Genomic DNA, 18,417 nt, shown 5'->3' on the forward strand with positions numbered 1-18,417 from the left:
TCACACATAACCTTAATCAGAATCGGTTGTCTTTACTAAATCCTGCTTAAACTATGGATCTATGGATTATGATTAAATGTTATTATTATAATTTGTTTATGTGTGTGTATAAGTGTGTTTTTCATTGTAAGAAATCTGCCCTTGACTTTGTTATGTCTTACAAATCCCACATAGGCTTTCTGGATATTACATGGTTCAAGCATATAATCTTTAAAATTCCAGATAATTTACAATTGAAATGTTATTTTATACAGGGTTGAAATGTTTTCTTTTATAACGTCGTGCCCTTCTGAGATTTATATTATCACAGCTCTTAAACGATGGTGAACATCATAATCTCTTTGTCAAAGACCAGTCCTATAGTAATCAGACAGCCAAGCCTGATCGAATGCATATGGATCTCTTCCTTAGGAGCCACAAGGGGTTGTGATAACATTTCAAAGACATTATATCCCACTTTCATGCCTCTGCAGAGCACCAGGTAGTCTTAATTCAGGAAGACCAGGCTTGTCCTCTCTTTACAAATGGAGGATATCAGAACGGACACCAATTAGGAAGGAAAAAGGGGGATAAATCCTGTGCAACACAGTATGCAAAACTTTAAAAAAGTATCTTTAGGAATAGGTTAAGTGGAGAATACATTGTGCTCATGTTTTTGGGAACTTTGTGTTCAAATTTAGTTACAGACTTATAGGTCTGCAGTATATAATCTAATGGACATACAATTTCGAAAAATCCTGAAGAAAATAAAAAAATATATATATATATATTATAATATTGTCTTTGTATCTCAAATTCATTGTAATATGGTTAACCTTAAAAATGAAAATTATTCAAATCTAAAAGATAAAATTCAGCCAGTGCCTCTGCCGCCCTAGACCGTTGCACTTGAATCATTGCCACGGGGAATGGCTATGTTATGAAACCCCACACTATTGCAGAGACTTTGATATTACCGGCCGCAAATGATATGGTGAAAACAATGTGTGGGGAGGCAGAGGCACGGAAACTCATATCAATACCTTTGTCAGATAACACTGTTAAACGAAGAACTTATGCTATTGCTAGCTATCAAGAGTAAACTCTGACTGAACGACTCAAAAACTCCCCAGCTTATGCTCTACAAATGGACGTCAGCTGTGAGCAGTGCTTGACTTGGGCCGGAGCTGTCCGGAACGCCATACCGGCACTTCTACACTGAACAAAAATATAAACCCAACATGTAAAGTACTGGTCCCATGTTTCATGAGCTGAAATAAATGGTTTCTTACCCAATAAATTACTGGGAGTTTATACACAGAGTGTGCGACTCTCTTTATTTGTTTTTATAGCTTACAGTTTATTCTCCGTTAGTCAGCACCTCCACACTAAATAATGTTCTCTGGGTGTACGCCAGCTCATACTTTATTATTATTATTATTATTATTTATTTTTTTCTCGCAAATATATATATATATATATATATATATAACACACATACATACACATACATATACACATACATACATATATATACGTATACATACATATATATACATATCCTTTAAAAAAATATATTTTTACAATAATTCTATTTTGTTTGTTTTTACTCCTGAACCATCCTGTTTGCTTCTATATGCCATATCTTTCTAACTGTGCTCTTTCACAAAAGCTCTCAACCTATAACCTATATACTTATTATGGACACTGTATGCTTTACATGAGTTATCTTGTTGTTATTAGTTGTTGTTAGTCCCATCCTTCAACTCCATTCAACAACTCCCATCTATCTCTTAACACCATCCATATTGGATTTCTATTTGCCATATATTTTTCAACTGTACTGTAATGTTTTACAAAAGTTCTGAAACCTTCTATTCTCATTGTTTCTACAGATTGTAAATTGAAAATAAACATTTTTGCTAAAAGTATTGTTATATTATTGATCGATTGACTATGACTTTTCAGATCACCCAGTAGTGCTATCTGCAGGGTTAGCTCCAGGTAAATATTGCAATCCTTTAGCCATTCCTGGACCTGTGTCCAAAAACAAGCTACAAATGGGCAGTACCAAAACAAATGATCTTATGATTCTGTCTCTTTGCAGCAAAATCTGCAGAGCTGGGAAGATTGTATCCCCCATATAAATAACATTCTATTGGTAGCAATAATTTTGTATAATAATTTAAATGGAACAATTCTAAGTTTTGAATCCGGCTTCGTTTTGCATATCAGTTCATAAACACTATGCCATGAAATCGGTACGTCAAAAATCTCTTCCCAACTATTTTGCAATCTATATGGGACGGCTGTCAATCCTTTTGGTCCTTAAATGAAACTGGTATACTTTTTTATTTATCCCTATTTTCTTTAACCAATTATGTTCTTTAATGCAGGGCCGACAGACAAGTTCCTTACTTTTTCCCCCTTCCACTTTCCTCTTCCATTTTTGCGGTAATGCTGCAATTATTTGGTTGTAATTTTGGGTAGAGCAGACATTTCCATATGTTTTTGTTAGCTGCATGTGCGACATAACTCCACCAGTCCTACCTATGATATCATTTACAAAGATTATACCTTTTTTAAACATTTTGTCAAAAAATAATGTTTTTTTATCAATTAGTATATTTGAGTTTAACCACAATATTTGTTGCATTATTTGTTCTGTCGTTTTTGGCGGATTAAATTGAAATTGCAAACAACTTTCTATTGCTTGTTTTAGAAATAGTGATATTTGGGAGATTACTTCCTTTTCAAATAACTGAAAGTGAGAGGTTGTAATCTGAATAACGGGGAAAAGGCCATTCTTGAACATTGGGTGAGACAATCTTACTAATTTGCTAGAGAACCAGTTCGGATTTAAGTATAACTTTTGTATGACTGAAGCTTTTAGTGATAGGTCTAATGCTTTAATATTTAATAATTTCTGTCCTCCGAATTCATATTCATTATATAAATAGGCCCGTTTAAGTTTGTCTGGCATGCCATTCCAAATAAAATGGAATATTTTTTTTATCACATAATTTAAAAAAAATTTGCAAGGCGTAGGCAAGACCATAAGCAAATAGGTAAACTGGGATAATACTAAAGAGTTAATCAGGGTGATTTTTCCACAAATTGACAGGTATCTTTCCATGGTAGCAAGATCTTATCTCTTTTTGCTAACTTTCTATTAAAGTTTATTGGAGTGAGATCATTTATTTCATTTGGGAGATGTATTCCGAGTATATCCACATCACCATCAGACCATTTTATTGGTAAACTACATGGTAATGTACAATTTTTATTTTTAGTGATCAAATACGTAATATAGTACATTTATCATAATTTGGTTGTAATCCAGAGAGGTTAGAAAATTAGGCTGTGGAGGGATTCAAGTTGTGGATTTAAAAGAAAACATGAATCATCAGCGTACAATGACACCTTTGTTTTTAAGCCCTGGATTTCTAAACCCTTGATATTATTGTTGGATCTGATTTTAATAGCTAACATTTCGATGGCCATAATAAATAGATATGCCGATAGTGGACAACCTTGTTTCACTCCTCTTGACAGTTTAAAACTTTCAGAGAAATAACCATTATTTACTATATATGATTTTAACCCATTTTATAAGAGATTCTCCAAAATTGAAATGCTCCAGGCATTTATAGTGTTCAATTGTTTCCAGTACTTGCCTTATATTATCTCCAATGTATCGTCCATGTAAAAAACTTGTCTGATTAGAATGAATAATGTCCAACAATACCTTTTTAATTCTATACGCTATACATTTTGCTAGAATTTTTCCATCACAAAACTGAAGTGTAAGGGGCCTCCAATTTTTTTAATGGACTGGATCTATATATTTTCTACTTGTATCCTGTTTCAGTAATAATAAAATCAGACCTTCTTGAGTGTCTGATAATCTCCCATTTACATAGGAGTGGTTAAAACATGCTAATAACGGTCCTCTGAGTATATCAAAAAAGGTTTGGTATAACTCATGGGGCGGCGCACAATTGGCCCAGCATCGTCCAAGGTAGGGGAGGGTTTGGCCGGCAGGGATGGCGTTTGCAATGCCAGGGTTGTGGGTTCGATTCCCATGGGGGGCCAGTATGAAAAAAATAATGTATGCACTCACTAACTGTAAGTCGCTCTGGATAAGAGCGTCTGCTAAATGACTAAAATGTAATGTAAATGTAACTCGACTGGTAAGCCATCCAACCCTGGAGTTTTCCTGGACTTAAAGTCTTTAATTGCATCCAGAAGTTCCTCCTCTGTAATTTCACCTTCACATGAGTCTTTCTGTATGGCTGTTAATTTTACATTATCAATAGAAAAAAAGCTTCAGTTAGAGGAGATGGAGGCGACTGAAACGAAAACACATGCTTAAAGTACTTTGCTTCCTCCTTCAAAATATAATTTGGGGAATCATGGGTGACTCCATCATTTGTAACCAGTTTCAGTCAATTATTTTTAGTAGCATTTCTATGTTGAAGTATTCCATCCAGTTTGCTTTATTTTTATAATATATTACACTTCATCTTTCTTGAATAAGTTTCTCCATTTATTTTTGTTTTTCCTCTAATTTATTATTTTATGTTACAGTTTTTATAGCTGTTCTGTTAGACCTTCTATTTCCTTTGTTAGTATGGACTCTTTTGACCTAAATTGCTTTTGTTTTCGAGATGAGTACTGAATTGCATGGCCTATAAAGGCACATTTAAAAGTGTCCCATACAATAAGGGGATTTGCTGTACCTATGTTATGTCGGAAAAGATCAGTTATAAATTCCTCTGTCCTAGTTAAAAACAAGTTTTCATCCAATAGGCTTGATTACATTTCCAATATCCTCGCCCATGTGGAAATTCAGTAAGAGTAATGTATATGCCAATTATATGATGGTCCGACCGCATTCTGTCCCCTATCAACACTTTTTAAACTTTTGGTGCCAACGAGAATGACATAAGAAAGAAGTCAAGACGACTAGCTTGATTGAGTCTCGGCTATGTATATCTCACTAGATCAAGATATTTAAGCCTCCATATATCTACTAGTTCTAATGTATCCATGACATTCACGATTTCCTTAAGAGCATGAGGGTGATAGTTTGTAGTGTGATTTCCTTTACGGTCCATTGAGCTATTTAAAACAGTATTATAATCTCCCACCATAATAATATAGTCTTGTATTGCTTGCAGGGTTGATACTCTAGTATATATATTGTCAAAGAAGTGTGGATCATCATTATTTGGTCCGTAAAGGTTAATGAGCCATATATGTTTATGGTCCAATAACATATTTAAAATAATCCATCTACCTTGCGGATCTGTTTGGACAATTTGCACATTCGGATCGAAATTACTGTTAATTAATATCATCACCACTTTTGAGTTTCTTTGCCCATGGGATAAGTATATTTCGCCGCCCCATTCCTTTTTCCACGTAACTTCATCTAGAATTGTTGAATGAGTTTCCTGTAAACAATATATATTATATTCCTTCTCTTTGAGCCATGTAAATATTGTGTCATTGTACGCTGATGATTCATGTTTTCTTTTAAATCCACAACTAGAATCCCTCCACAGCCTCATAGAGGATCTAGATACATTTTCTAACCTCTCTGGATTACAACCAAATTATGACAAATGTACTATATTACGTATTGGATCACTAAAAAATACAATTTTTACATTACCATGTAGTTTACCAATAAAATGGTCTGATGGTGATGTGGATATACTCGGAATACATATCCCAAAGGAAATAAATGATCTCACTTCAATAAATTTTAATAGAAAGTTAGCAAAAATAGATAAGATCTTACTACCATGGAAAGGAAAATACCTGTCAATTTGTGGAAAAATCACCCTGATTAACTCTTTAGTATTATCCCAGTTTACCTATTTGCTTATGGTATTGCCTACGCCTAGCGAACAGTTTTTTAAATTCTATGAGAAAAAAATATTCAATTTTATTTGGAACGGCAAGCCAGACAAAATTAAAAGAGCATATTTATATAATGAATATGAATTCGGAGGACAGAAATTATTAAATATTAAAGCATTAGACCTATCACTAAAAGCTTCAGTCATACAAAAGTCATACTTAAATCCGAACTGGTTCTCAAGCAAATTAGTAAGATTGTCTCACCCAATGTTCAAGAAAGGCCTTTTTCCCTTTATTCAGATTACAACCTCTCACTTTCAGTTATTTGAAAAGGAAATAATCTCCCCAAATGTCACTATTTCTAAAACAAGCCATAGAAAGTTGGTTGCAATTTCAATTTAATCCTCCAGAAACGACAAACAAATAATGCAACAAATATTGTGGTTAAATTCAAATATACTAATTGACAAAAAACCTTAATTTTTTGACAGAATGTTTAAAAAAGGTATAATCTTCGTAAATGATATCATCGGTAGGACTGGTGGAGTTATGTCACACATGCAGCTAACAAAAACATATGGAAATGTCTGCTCTACCCAAAATTACAACCAAATAATTGCAGCCTTACCGCAAAAGTGGAAGAGGAAAGTGGAAGGTGGATAAAGTAAGGAACTTGTCTGTCGGCCTTGCATTAAAGAACATAATTGGTTAAGGAAAACTGTGATAAATAAAAAAGTATATCAGTTTCACTTAAGGACCAAAGGATTGACAGCCGTCCCATATAGATTGCAAAATAGTTGGGAAGAGATCTTTGACGTACCGATCCCATGGCATAGTGTTTATGAACTGACACGCAAAACGACACCGGATTCAAAAATTACAATCTTTCAATTTAAATTATTATATAAAATTCTTGCTACCAATAGAATGTATCCCCCATATAAATAACAATCTTCCCAGCTATGCAGGTTTTGCTGTGAAGAGACAGAATCATTAGATCATTTGTTTTGGTTCTGTCCATTTGTAGCTTGTTTTTGGACACAGGTCCAGGAATGGCTAAAGGATTGCAATATTTACCTGGAACTAACCTTGCAGATAGCATTACTGGGTGATCTGAAAAGTCATAGTCAATCAATCAATAATATAATAATACTTTTAGCAAAAATGTTTATTTTTAATTCACAATCTGTAGAAGCAATGAGAATAGAAAGGTTCAGAATTTTTGTAAAACATCACAGTACGGTTGAAATATATATGGCAAATAGAAATCCTATATGGATGGTGATAAGAGATAGATGGGAGGTATTGAATAGAGTTGAAGGATGGGACTAATAACAAATAACAACAAATAATAACAAACATAGCTAATAATGTAAGCATACTGTGTCCATAACAAGCATATAGGTTGTATGTTGGGAGCTTTTGGGAAGGAGCACAGTTAGAAAGATATGCCATATAGAAGCAAACCGGATGGACACCATGAAAATGATCGGAGAGGTTGAGAGTAGAAGAAGTTCAGGAGCAAAAAAAAAATATATATATATATAATATAATTATTGTAAAATTAACTCTGTCCATAAGGTGTAGATAGTAAGTATAGACCGGAAGTAGAGGCCTGGGCATTGTTGTTCACTAATTTACTCCAAGTAGGGAAAGGATGGTGGGGTTGAAAAGTAATAAAGGGGAGTATATATATAAAAAATAAAAAAAACATGGGGGATTGGAAGTGATGCAGACAATTACATTGATAGAAGATACAATCTATCTGCAATATTAAGCTGATCCATTCCCCCCCCCCCCAAAAAAAAATAATAATAATAATAATAATAATTTTTGTTCTTCTTTTGTTATTATCTGCTAAACCATTACAATTATAACTGGCTATACTTATTTCAACACATACCATAATGAGATACAAGTTTCAAATCTATTTATCATGATATATGTTTGTAAAGGTACCAATAAAAAATACCATAGTGATTGAGTGTCCATATAGCTGCACCATGATATTTGCATTGGTACTAAGTAACCCTCCAATTGTTCTCCACTATTCCCCCGCTAAAGCCCCTCCCCATCCCAAGTTGGGCCGTCATCCCAGTGATCGGCATACCACCCCTGTCCCCCCGGATTGCTAGGCCCCCGAGAGGCCAGGACCCATCCATCGAAAACAGCACACAGTGCCACCCACAAAACAGAAGTAGGTCAACCGCCAAAAGTATTTCCAATGCTCTCACCTCAATATATATATATATATATATATATATATATATATATATATATATATATATATATAGCTATTAAAAAATGTATATCTATTCAAATATCTTGCATATCTTAATTTCCATCATTATCAATTAATATGCGTAATGTCGGCAGTTCATACGTAGGATTGTTACCTATAACCCGGATTGCCATTGTATTACATTACATTTTTGTTAAGCAATTATTATTTTAGAAAACAATTATTGTGGTTCATCCTATATTCTCCCTAACAACCTTACCCCCTTGCAACAGATGTGGGATAAACACACACACACACGCACGCACATACTCTAACACACTCAACCCCTTTCCTCCGCAATCAACCATAAGATCAGATGCTCCACGGTTCATGCTTTTTATTAGAATGTAATTCATGAAAGCACACTTTTAAATATGATCAATCAATTAAAAAACGACATATCAGTCATTATCAGAATGACCCTTCAGTGCATGTCTGTGGTGATGCGTGTGTGCCAGTGCTAGTGGGCCGTTGCCGGAGTAGAGAGAGCGCGACATTTCAGCAGCAGGTAAAATAATGACAAACAGACTAACTAGATCACCAATTCAAAACATAACTTGTAGCAGTTATCTCGCTAGCTAACTATAGCTAACTAAGTATTAATTTCATTGTTGCCTTTCCACCGGTACTGTAGAGCCTAAATAAATCTGCACCGTTGGAAAGCTGGGATTCCCATCTATTAAACAGTAGCCATGTAACTGCGACAACGTAAAAAAATATATTTTAAGAATAGCCTAATTGACAAATAACTTGCTGTGCATAGATCTCCCCCGAAACATGAATATTTGAGCCTCATATATAAACATGTCTAGTTAGATACCTTGCTTTGAAGTAGCCTACCTTGTCCATTTGATCCCTGATTTATTGAATAGGGGAATCATTTTATAAAGACAAAAGTATTTGGTTGTAATGTTGAAAAAGCCAAGTCTGCACACCTAGGCGATCTCAAGATGGAGGGTTGTCAACATGTGACTAACAGTGCAGTTATATGTGGGGGGCTAAGTGCCTTGATCAATGGTACAACGGAAGGAGGTGGTAGGTCTACATGGGATCAGACACAGCAGCTTTCCAGTGTCGATAATGCTTACTTTTTCATGTAGGCTATAATAATAGTCATGAAGATTTGGATAAAAGTAATGGAGAAGTCATGGAAAATGTGTATAAACCATTAACAGTGAATAATCAGATGTCTCTATAGCATAATGTCATTTGTGAATTTCGATTAACATAGTCTAATGGACCGACATGGAAAAAGACAGCTCCTGCACTTCTTCCATCACAAGTCAAGCACAGATTGTGAGGGCTGAGATGCCCATGTATTTACTTTTGTTCGCTATTGTTGGTGAACTAAATTATATGGAGAGGGAGTACAAACCAACGACGCTAGACAGAGAGGAATTTGCTTAAGCAAAAGGCAGTTTATTAAACACAGAGATATCTTGTCCTGCTCAAGCTACATGCATGGACCCAATCAATTGCCTCTTATGGAGACAGTTGAGAAGGATGATTAAACAGAGTTTACAGCATTACTTTATACAATGTAACATAAAGGAAGGGGTCCTTCTTCTAGTCCCTTGATTGGTTCCCGAGGCGTAGGAGGCGGGTCTGCTCTGTCCAGAGCAGATGCCCCATTGGTGCACGGCAGAGTCCTCTGCCCTTGGCACCCGACCAGTAGACAGGGGAGTGGAGTTTGAGTGTGCGTGCACAGTGAAATGTCTGTGTGTGTCCAGGGAACTCGTGGGGAGTAACTGGTGGTTTATGGCCGGAGGTGGGGGTGTTGTCCTGTTATCGCATTCCTGCAAGACTAGGCCATCTGGTGACAAGATATGGTGTTCTCCTCTGTCCTTTGTTCTCTGACCTGGAACAGCATTTATTGAAAACAAGCTCCTAACACAAATGGGTCTTGCACAACATTTTAGTCAGACCAATCTATAACATTTTATATTTACTACGACAAATTATATTTACTACGACACTATACATGTCGGGGGATGCTATTCACGATGACATATTGTTCTGTCTCACCATACCCAAGCATGAAACGGCACAGGGGATGTTCAATGTGCTGCGTGGCTATAAACAGATGTGACCGAATGCATTCACAGGTCACTAGGGAGGGGTTTTGGTTCCTGACTCAAAGGGAATACCCTGACGTCTACCGCTGAGCATTAAATCGGCGTTCAAAACAACTGGGAACTCTGAAGTGGGAACTCCGACTTCCGAATTCAGTGCATTCATGACAACTGGGAACTCAGAAAAAAAAAGCTCTGACTGGGAAAAAATTGTTTTGAACGGTCATCCAACTCGGAATTCCAACTAGGGAACTCGGGCCTCTTTCTAGAGCTCCGACTTTCTGACCTGAAGATCACTGATGTCATGATTTGACCACATATTTGTCCGAGTTCCAAGTTGTCTTGAAAGCACCATCAGTGCTCTCGTCTGCATTAAAACCAAATATCGATACAGGTTGGATGTGACGGCAGAGATGAAGTGCGCACTGTTGACCACACCCCCTGACTTTGAGAAGCTCAGATGTGACATGTGTCAAGAACACCCATCTCATTAGTGGTGGTGAGATAAGATACATTATGTCAGACTAATTTGCAATTGACTGTCATAGCCCCACATTAACAGTGTGTGATGGTGAGTTGAGAAGACAATCAGAAATAGCCTACTGTTAGAATGTTTTTCAATTGACTGTCATGGCCCAAAAGAAAAAACTAAACGTTGGCTGTTAATTACATCATTTATTTCACATGGTTGGAGACAGGAGAATTTTCAAATATCAAAATGGGATGGTGGGTCCAAAAAAGTTTGGGAACCCCTTCTTTAAACGGTCACATGGCCAAACATACAGCATAGGCACAGCTAGACAAACTCCCAGTATCCTTGGAAAAACAATCATTATTTGATCAGTGTCAATTTACTTACTTGAATGGTGGGTCTTAAGTGCTGATGAATAACATTATGGTTGCACCCTGATATCCTATTTTGCTGACAGGACAGGCGAGTTATTGGGCGGATCACTTTTGTCAAGTCAATGATGGTCACCGCCTTTCAAAGTGTGTTGCATTATGGGGATAAAAATGGTCAGACTTGTGTCTACATGTCGACTGCATGAACTACAAAAATCATGTAATCAAAGGTCATTAAGTTTTGACTGCAGTTGCTCTTCACCAGCTTCATCATGCAGCCATCATCACAGTGGAGAAGGTGAAAATCTTCAAGTTCCTCGGCGTACACATCACTGACAATCTGAAATGTTCCACCCACAGAGACAGTGTGGTGAAACAGCGCCTCTTCAACCTCAGGAGGCTGAAGAAATTTGGCTTGGCCCCTAAGACCCTCACAAACCTTTACAGATGCACCATTGAGAGCATCCTGTCGGGCTGTATCACCGCCTGGTAAGGCAACTGCACCGTCTGCCACTGCAGGGCTCTCCAGAGGGTGGTGCGGTCAGTACACTGCCTGCCCTTCAGGACATCTACAGCACCCAGTGTCACGGTTCTACATCTACAGCACCCTGGTTCTAACGATGAACTTATCCTTAAGATGTCTTTGAGAAACCGGGCCCTGGACTGTTTGCTTAACTTGCACACTCACCCCCAGCTGAGGTCAAGGTGCCCAGCTACGCCCTGTCATCACAATGTTTGAAAAGTTTGAGATAATTAAAGATTATATCAAAGAAGGTAGGCTTACAGTATGAAGACATTCAGAAACGGCGATGTCATGGCGAGGTCATCGGGTCTAATGGCCGTGTCGCACCAAACTGTGCATGTGCAGGCCATGTGAAAGGCACTCCTTCGATATAAAGTTGTTTTTGACAAAAAGGAAAACGTGTTGGTTTTTCACTTCACGAGATTGTAGTAATGACAGGTTCAGCTACGTAAGACATTGGCTCGAATCTAGGTTTTTCTTTTAGAATTAGATTACATTTACAACTAAGGATTCCTTGTTCACTTCTCCCAATTACTTACCAAACCACAAATTCCGGTCTGGTCTGCTTCGCGACGTGTTCCCTGAAGTATCGCAATGTTGTGCCTCCGTTTGAAAACTGTGATTATATTTTACAAACAGACCATCAACAAACAGTGAAAGGTGAAGACACTTTCATGGAAATCAGTTTGAATGTATTTAGTTAGAGGGGGGATAATGTCGCTTTTGAAAGAAAAAGGAGCAGAAAGGTCAACTAGTTTCAGGTCTTCTTGTATCTGTGCAGCATTATGTGATGGTATAGCTAATAATGCTAAATGGGAAGTTTCCATTGAAAACATAAGGCAGTTATTCAGGAGAAATGGCTTGAGAGTGTTGCAGCGGTGAATGTGACCAACGGTTGTGTGGGGGACGAATCTGAACAAAACAAGCGCAAGTTGTAAATAGACATTTCTGCGTGGTGTTTACACATAACAAATACACTACATTGCCAAAAGTATGTGGACACCTGCTCGTCTAACATCTCATTCACAAATCAGGTGCATTAATATAGAGTTGGTCCCCCCCCTTTGCTGCTATAACAGCCTCCACTCTTCTGGGAAGGCTTTCCACTAGATGTTGGAACATTGTTGCGGGGACTTGCTTCCATTCAGCCACAATAGCGTCAGTGAGGTCGGGCACTGAGGTTGGGCGATTAAACCTTGCTCGCAGTCAGCCTTCCAATTAATCCCAAAGGTGTTCGATGGGGTTGAGGTCAGGGCTCTGTGCAGGCCAGTCAAGTTATTCCGTGCCGATCTCGACAAACCATTTCTGTATGGATATTCCTTTGTGCACGGGGGCATTGTCATGCTGAAACAGGAAAGGGCCATCCCCAAACTGTTGCAACAAAGTTGGAAGCACAGAAACGTCTAGAATGTCATTGTATGCTGTAGCGTTAAGATTTCCCTTCACTGGAACTAAGGGGCCTAGCCCGAACCATGATAAACAGCAACAGACCATTATTCCTCCTCCACCAAACTTTACAGTTGGCACTATGCATTGGGGCAGGTAGCGTTTTCCTGGCATCCGCCAAACCCAGATTTGTCCATCAGACTGCCAGATGGCGAAGTGTGATTCATTATACCAGAGAACGCGTTTCCCACTGCTCCTGAGTCCAATGGCGGTGAGCTTTACACCACTCCAGCCGACGCTTGGCATTGCGCATGGTGAGGCCCTTCTACTGCAAATGTTTGTCTAAGGAGACTGCATGTCTGTGTGCTCGATTTGATTCACCTGTCAGCAACAGGTGTGGTTGAAATAGCCATATCCACTAATTTCAAGGGGTGTCCACATACTTTTGTTTATACAGTGTATGTCTTTGGCCTTGTGTCCGTGTCCTTACCATAGGTATGACAGTTCCCTGCTTAGTCCCTGTTTGGTTCTGAGTGTGAGGTGTAAACAAAAGGTTCAATAAGTTATCCTGAAGAGGTCACACATAACCTTAATCAGAATCGGTTGTCTTTACTAAATCCTCCTTAAACTATGGGTTTATGGAGTGTTATTAAATGTTGTTGTTTTTTAAACGTGTGTATGTATATAAGTGTGTTTTTCATTGTAATAAATCTGCCCTTGACATTGGTATGTCTTACAAATCCCACATAGGCTTTCTGGATATTACATGGTTCAAGCATATAATCTTTAAAATTCCAGATAATTTACAATTGAAATGTTATTTAAAAGGGCTTGAAATGTTTTATTTTATAACGGCGTGCCCTACTGATATTTATTCTCACAATTCTTAAATAACGATAATGATAACATCATGATCTCTTTGTCAAAGACCAGTCCTATAGTAATCAGACAGACACGCCTGATCAAAAGCCTATGGATCTCTTCCTCAGGAGCCACAGAGGGTTGTGATAACATTTCAATGCCATTATATCCCATTTATGGCCACTTTCATGTCTCTGCAGAGCACCAGGGAGTCTTAATCCAGGAAGACCAAGTATATCCTCTCTTTACAAATGGAGGATATCAGAACAGACACCAATTAGGAAGTAGATCGGGGATAAATCCTGTACAACACAGAATGCAAAACGTATAACACTCTCAAGGAATAGGGTAAGTGCAGAATAGGGCAAGTGGAGAATACATTGTGCTCATGTTGAAGTTTTTTGTGAAGTTTTTTCAAATTGAGGTACAGATTTATAGGCCTACGGTATATAATCTAATGGACATACGATGTAACTATATTTTGATGGTGTGTGATGGCATTAAACTGTCACATGGCCAACCACGCAGCAAAGGCACAGCTAGACAAACTACCAGTATCCTTAGGAAAAACAATTATTATTTGATCAGTGTCAATTTACTTACTTGAATGGTGGGTCTGAAGTGCTGATGACTAACATTATGGTTGCACCCTGACACCCTATTTGGCTGACAGGACAGGCGGATGATTATCAAAGCCCATGGCTGTTTGCTTAACCTGCTCACCCATCCCCAGCTGAGGTCAAGGTGCCCAGCTACGCCCCGTCGTTACCACGATTAGATCACAAGTTGTCAAGCACAGCAGGGGAGGTCTCCATGATGGGGAGGTTGTGTGACTCTGAACTGGGGAATAGATTCCTTCTACCTGTGCTCAAGGAGCTATGTGAGGCCCGGGCCCATTTGGTAAAGGGCTATGTCTGCACTTATATTCATTTTGAACAATTGCAGCCTTCATCAGAGCTAATGAAGCTCTGATTAAGGCCTTGAGGCTGAAACGTTAGCGATGAATTAAAGTGATACTTTACCAGCGCAATGAGTGGGAGCTTCTTTTCTTTGAATCTAATTTCAACATATCTGAGGCACATGCTGAAGCATCCTTCAGGTGTGCTATTGTATTTAATTTGCAAAGGGTTATCCCAGCTAACAACAAACGTTCCCACAACTTTAGAGAATGTTCCCTTAAGAGTCTCATTAGTTAATTAACTAATGTTTACATAGCAATGTTCCCGTGATGTGCAAGTCATGTTTCCAAGAGACCATTCCCTTAATGTCAAATAGAACTTAGCCAGAACGTGGTACCATTTTCTCAGAATTTAAGATAGTCATGTTTTAGACACGTTTCATGGGAACATTGCAATAACTTTAATGTGTCCAGTTTTCTGTGGGTTAGGAGAATTTCCATCAATGTCCCCCCAAACATACACAGAACATGGATGCCATGTTCTCAGAACATATGGTATTAATGTTCTAGACACGTTTCATGGGAATTTAGCAATAACTTTTGTGTCCAGTTTTGAGGGTTAGGAGTATTCCATCAACGTCCCACCAAACATATACAGAACATGGTTGCCATATTCTCAGAATAAGATGATAATCTTGTAGACACGATTCATGGGAATGTAGCAGAAACATTTCTGTATATCAGTTGTCAGGACATTGCCTGATGGTCCCAAAGAAACGTTATCCCCCCCCCAAAAAAATGTGTTTTAATTCAACATCATGCCTTGTTACTGTTGCCAAGCCAATCAAGGCCCTGATTGGTGAACCACTGATCCATTCATAGCTCTTTGTGTGTTGGCAAGTGTAGGGATACTCAGACACACTGTGCTTTTAACATAGTGTTTTCAATTTACATATTTGACGTAGATGGTTACATTGTGCATGTTCATTTAGACCGTAATTATTATTCAACATGTCCTCATCTGGGATTTAAACTCACAACCTCTTGGTTCACGGTACTCACATCTTCCCTCTTCTACACCATTTCCGTGTTAGGTATTGGTTAATCTGACTATTGTCATCATTGATTTGATTGACTTATTTCAGGAATTCAAGGGCTTTCTGTATAGTTGTCTAATGTTGGCACTTTGAAGTAAATCTCAGCTCTGTAAAAACTACATTAAATTACACTTATTGATCATAGGGTTTCAGGTATCATTAATATGCCCCACCAACATTAGACAACTATACTGAAAGTCCTTAAATTGCTGAAGTAAGTCAATCAAATCAATGATGAGAATAGTCAGAATAATTTATACATGATACAAACATGTTGGCATAGCAGGAAGATTGGCATACCGTGATCCAAGAGGTTGTGAGTTCAAATCTGAGGTGAGGAGAGTTGAAAAGTAATTACTGTATAAATGAACATGCACAATGTAATCATGTACGTCAAAGTGTGTCAGATATGTAAGGTGAAAACACTATGTTAAAAGCACTGTGTTGGTATCCCTTGCCAACAGACAATAAGCTATGAATGGATCAATGGTTCACCCATCAGGGCCTTGATTGGCTCAGCAACAGTAACAAGGCGTAATGAAACAAAAACATTTTTTGAGAAAGTTTCTTTGGTTCCAACTGATACACAGAAAAGTTCTTGCAACGTTCCCATGAAATGTGTCTAGAACCTTAATATTGTATATTCTGAGAACATGGTAACCACGTTCTGGGTAGGTTCTGTTTCACATTAAGGGAATGTTCTCCTAACTAACGCCAAAACATGTTAAGAAGGTTCTCTGAAGGTTTTTGCTAACATAGAATGTTCCCCTAACTAACGAAAAACTGGACACTCGAACATTAGTGGAACATTACGGGTAACATTACAAAAACGTAGCTGGGGTGTCACCATGCATGCTCTACCCTGATTTTTTTGTTTGTCTGTCCTAGTTTAGGAGAGCTAGTCTAGCAATACCAGACCTCAACACTATATTCTCGTTCAAGAATTGAAGAAACCTAGAAGGCCTGGAGTCGAGGAGGCGAACTTGGCTCTCTGAAAACCTGACAATCCTGTCCATCCGCAGAGTTACTGTAGGTGTATGTCTGTGATCTAGCACTGTAAGATTGGACCATCTCTTCTTGTTGTTTTCAATAATTGGGTCAAGTATTTCACATCTGCATGAAGCCACACCCCCAAAATCCAAAATATTGTCTTTGGCTACTAAAGTAATCCTAGGTATTTGTCCTAGCGTTCGCCAAAGTATTAACCCTAGAATCCTGTCTTAGCACACTGAAATATAGCTGTCAAATGTATGAGCTACACATTTGCCCTTTTTTTCAGCAAATAAATGTCTGAACCCCATATAAGCCACTCGATGTAGCTCCGATTGTAGCCATTGGCCATATGAAATGTTGATACTTAGCCATCAGTAAGCGTCTATCACATTCCATGTTTAGTCAAAAGGGAGTATAGCATTAGCCCCCAGTGTTGCATCGGTTATTATCTACTGGAATATGTGGCCAACTGTAGTGTTGGCACCCATTATAATCCCAAGAATTAAAGCCTCCTGTTATCTCCAATCATTATCCCTTCACGTGTGCCTAACATTAGTGACCTATGTAAGCCCCTATAGTGGCCTTAAGTATCACCTCAGGTTAAGGAGTTGTGTCTAAGTAAACAGAATGTAGCTATGACTAGAATGGTTACAGCTGGCATGTGGGTATCTTACATGCTAGGCTAAAGTAGACCCTTAGCTGAAGTATTAACTGTAAACAATTACTTTATCCTCTACAATCTGAACACCTGCCTTTTTGTGAGCATGCAGCAATTAGAAACAAGTAGGCCTATAGGTTGTTTTTTAGGTTAAAATAGCCTATTTCATAGTTTTTTTGAAGCGATGATAATCAGTCACCTACAACCTCAGAGTATACAGATTTATCCCAGACACAATTTGACTTGTTTTCTCATAGGCAAAATAATTAATAAATAACATTGTGTTCAATTCGCTCCCATTGTTTTTAGGTTAAAATAATTGATGGCAGTTGATAGCATTGGCAAGTATGCAAATTGAAGTTTTCTCTATTGATTGCAGGCTATATTAGAACAGTATTAATCAGTTAAAATAAATTGGCTAACATTTGAGTATATATGATCTGGAAACGTTCTAGGCCTGACTGTGTAGTTTAGCCTATGCATCTGCGGCCACAGGGATGAATAAACATACTTTTTTTAGTGGCCAGTCCTTCAGGTGTGATGTGCGCTCGGGAGGGCATCTAAAGTGTTCATTGTTGCGTTGAGTGGTCTGGACTTTTTTATTTTACAGTAACATTTGTAATGTTTGGTAAACGCCTTAAATGTTAACAATACTCTAGGCTACACGTGAACGAATAAGATTCTGATGATGACACTATATTGTAACAGCCATGGGGCCCACAAATGGCTACTTATAGGCCTATACTGTGGGCCTAGTAGTCTAGAGAGGCTGCTCAACTGTGTATACTACACATAATATACTTATTTGGTTACAGGGCTCAGATAGGCTAATATGAAACCTGCACATGTGGAGATATTCAAACTCTTATCTCCTAAAACCAATTAGATTTTTAAAAACTATTTCCATTTTGTTTGTTTGTTGCCCGCCTCTCTTTTGATAGGCCAATATGCCAAT

Source organism: Coregonus clupeaformis, chromosome 1 (assembly GCF_020615455.1).
Source record: "Coregonus clupeaformis isolate EN_2021a chromosome 1, ASM2061545v1, whole genome shotgun sequence".
Taxonomy (NCBI): domain Eukaryota; kingdom Metazoa; phylum Chordata; class Actinopteri; order Salmoniformes; family Salmonidae; genus Coregonus; species Coregonus clupeaformis.